This window comes from Saccopteryx bilineata, chromosome 8 (assembly GCF_036850765.1).
Source record: "Saccopteryx bilineata isolate mSacBil1 chromosome 8, mSacBil1_pri_phased_curated, whole genome shotgun sequence".
NCBI classification, from domain to species: Eukaryota; Metazoa; Chordata; class Mammalia; order Chiroptera; family Emballonuridae; genus Saccopteryx; species Saccopteryx bilineata.
Window position 1 is genome coordinate 4,024,309 of NC_089497.1, and position 4,086 is coordinate 4,028,394.

Sequence of the window (4,086 nt, forward strand, 5' to 3'; positions counted from 1 at the left end):
ACCTCCACCACATAGACCTGTGAACACTCACCACCCACCCATTCTGAACAGCTGGGAGAATGGGGCAGGGTGTCTCCCGGTAGCCTGGCCAGACTCCGGTGGGAACCGGGACACTGGGCGGCTCTATAGGCTCTCGCATCAGCTGAATTCCACCTGTTCTGTTCTCCCTCTTCCAACGGCTTCCGTATTTCTCACCTCGTATCCAACCCTTCAGTTTCCCATCATCACAATTACAGCTAGAGGAAAAAATTCCTCAGCATCCCATCTGCTTCTTACTATAACTTTTTCTTTTTTGAGAGAGAGACAGACAGAAAGAGAGATGAGAAGCATCAACTCATAGTTGCGACACGTTAGTTGTTCATTGATTGCTTTCTCATATGTGCCTTGACAAGGAGGCTCCAGCCGAGCCAGTGACCCCTTGCTCAAGTCAGCAACCTTGGGGTCATGTCTATGACCCCACACTCAAGCTGGCGACACCACACTTAAGCTGGATGAGCCTGCGCTCAAGCCAGCGACCTCAGGGTTTTGAAGTTGGGTCCTCAGCATCCCAGGTCAATGATCTATCCCCTGCACCACTGACTGGTCAGGTGCTTCTTATTATACCTTCTTTATGAAGTTTGTTTCTTCCTTTAAAAAATGGTACTGATGGTTATCTCGAGATGTGGTTGGGGGAGGTAAGTAACATATTTTCAAGCAAAAATAATTTTTATTTTATGCAATGTTTAGCTTTGTGCTACAGTGACATACTTGCTTTATCCTTGCTGAGGGACAGAGGACTGCCTTTCCACTTGTCTTCTTGAACACCTAGCACAGTGACAGACACACGTTAGGACTCCTGTCATTCCGTCAGCAAATATCTGTTGCACGTTGTTAACCTACCACTCTCCTGGGCTCCCTGTCTACTGTCATAAACAACCAATCCCGAGGTCACTTGATAAAATTTGGCTAAATTGACCTTCCAGTTGTATTTACCATGCCTTCAGCTTTCAGACAAGACTGGAAAATGCATCTTATACACCGTCAGCCATGCCGGGAAGTACACCCAGGCACGTGATACAACGAGCCAACGTAAACTGTCTGATTCAACGGGACAGAAATATATCATAACGCACCTGAGATGGCGCTAGTGACACGGCCTCTACTGAATGTGCTGACACCTCCCTGAGCACACGTGTCTATCATGGACCTCCACGATGTGAATTTTGTTTGTTTACACATCTGCCTCATTCATTAGCCTGTGAGCCCGAGATGTGCAAGTTTGTATTTTTAAATTCAGTGTCGGAATTCAGTGGCTGCTCAATAATGTAATTATTGATGGAGTGGGCTGGTGGAGAAGACAGTAAACATTTAAACTGGCTGCTATAACAAATATTGCAAAAATGTATCTGTAGACCATATTGTTCTTCACCAGGTGGAAGAGACAGAGCAAATGAATGCCTGCCATGCGATCCTATCCACCCTGCTCAGTACATGGTTACATTCATCATGTAACAAACCTACTAGGCTACCTCGCTTGACATGACATATGCTTGTGTTTCTCTTTTCTGGGATTAGGGACAAATGGGAAATGCGCTTCTGTGTAGGTAAATCAAGTTAAGTAATATTTTTCAAATTCTTATTTATTGATTTTAAAGAGAGAGGGAGGGAGAGAAACATTGGTTTGCCCTTCCACTTACTTATGTCTTCACAGGTGGATTCTTGTTCGTGCCCTGACTTGGGATCGAACCTGCAACCTTGGTGTATCAGGTTGATGCTCCACGCAACTACTCAGCCACTCAGCCGCAGGGCTGGGCAGGATGGCCCCACAGCTCTCCAGGGCCGGGGTTCTGAACCCCGAGGCTCTCACATAGAGTCCTGTGTGTTTTTTTTAAATCCAGGCAGCAGCAGCCGTGACCCCCTTCTCTTTGCACGCTGCCCACAGTGGAGAAAGGGCCACAGGGACACAGCCGAAGTCTGCTGCTTGCAGCTTGGAGTAGCGGCTGAAGCCTGTGCCACATCAGGGCCCAGCACAGCCCATCTAGGGTGGTGGAACAGCCTGGTGCTCGAGTGCAGAGAGCAGAAACCCCCCCCCCCGCCGTGATGCAGCTCCAGGCAGCATGCAGGGGGCCCCTGGATGCTGGTGGCCCCGCCACGAACTGCCCTGACTGCCAGACCCCTGCACTGGGGCCTGCAATGTGAGTGGCAGCTCTGTTGGTTACTATGTTGCCTTCTGGGTCATTTTTCCATCGTCTTGCAGAAGAGAGCGCCTGGCTTCCCTGGAGAACACTGATCTACACTAATTGTCTCGGCCACACCCTCAGCGTTGTCACGATTTACAAACAAGATAGTCTGAGTGTTTACCAAATCATTTATTTATTTGTTTGTTTGGTTATTTATTTATTTTTTGAGATTGATAAGAGAGAGAGAGACGGGAAGGGAGATGAGAAGCATCAACTTGCAGTTGCATCACTTTAGTCGTTCATTAATTGGTTCTCATATGTGCCTTGATGGGGGTCGGCGGGTCTGAAGCCCAGCCAGTGACCCCTTGCTCAAGCCGGTGACCTTGGGCTTCAAGCCAGCAACCTCTGTGTTCAAGCCAGCGACCTAAGGTTCTGAACCTGTAACTTCAGCTTTCCAGGTTGATGTTCTTTCCACTGGGCCACCACCAGTCAGGCGAATTTGCCAAATCTTTAAATTCTGCTTCCTTTTTGCTTAGCCCCGTCTGTAAGCCACTTCTCTCTGCTTGCATTTTACTAGGAGCAGTCAGGGGAGCCAAGCAGCACCCCCAACATTTTGCTAAGAAGTTGCTTCAGCTAAATATCTAGTTTCACTACTTGCAAGTTTGAACTGGCACAAAAGAATAGAACACGAGCACAACTCAGCCAAGTTCTTTGCTACTTAATAACAAGGACTGCATCTCCTCCCATTTCCAATACTCTGTTTCTTTTTATTTTTCTAAGACTTTACTTATTGATTTTTTTAGAGGGGAGAAAGAGAGAGAGAGAAGCAGGAAGCATGAACTAGTAGTTGCTTCTCGTATATGGCTTGACCGGGTAAGCCCGGGGATTCCAACCAGCGACCTCAGTGTTCCAGGTCAACGCTTTATCCACTGCGCCAGCACAGGCCAGGCCAGTAACCTGTTTCTCATTTCCACCTGAGCCCTCATCAGAATAGCCCTCACCGCCCACATTCCTACCTGCCGAGACCAGCTCAGCGTGGGCGTGCACGACAGGAAGGCGTCGCAGGACTTAAGAAAACACACACACAAGACACAACATACAGAAAAGATGGGTCCAGGGGACTCTGGGCCTCTAGGACTGAGAGCCCAGATCTCTGCAGCCTCGTCATGTTTATTGGTCTCTCTGCTCATTAACCAATTTAGCAGAGCCTGGGTTCAGGTGCAGAGAAGGGTCATTAACTAATATTTTTCAGGAATGTAAGGAAAAGGCCATAGGGATCAGCTGTTTTCCTTTAAACAATCTCACCAGCGCTTGCCGGGCAGCGTTCTGCCCTCGCAGGACTTGGCGTCCAAAGTCCGTACCAAAGACTTGTCTCAGGACCCCAGTCTAACTCCTAGCCGTTTCCCCACACTGACCCGCCTCCTGTTCTCGGTGACTCAGGTGCGCTCTCAGAAGACAGGATCCAGCGAGGGCTCTCTTCTTTCTGAGGTCTCACCGGAATCATCCTTAAAAGTCTGCTCGCGGCCACCTAGGCCTCCTGCAGAACGCACCTGCGAGCTCTTCCATTCTCCGCCCGTCCCCCAGCTCCACAGCCACGCCCACACGGGAGGTGTTTGTTCCAGCAGAACCTCCCTTCTCAGCAGGTACCAACTTCTGTCTTAATCACCCTGGGGCCACTCTAAGGAAAAGACCATCGACCGGTGGCTCAGCCCACAGACTTCTATTTCTCACAGTTCTGGAGGCCGGTGAAGTCCAAGGTCAAGGTGCTGGCAGGATATCAGGGCACTAATCTCATTCACGAGGGCCCCACTCACCTGACCAATTACTCCCCCCGAGGGCCTACCTCCGAACACCATCATGTCGGGCTCATTCATGCATTTTGGAGGGAATGCAGACATTCGGTCCACGGCACAGACTCAGCAACCAG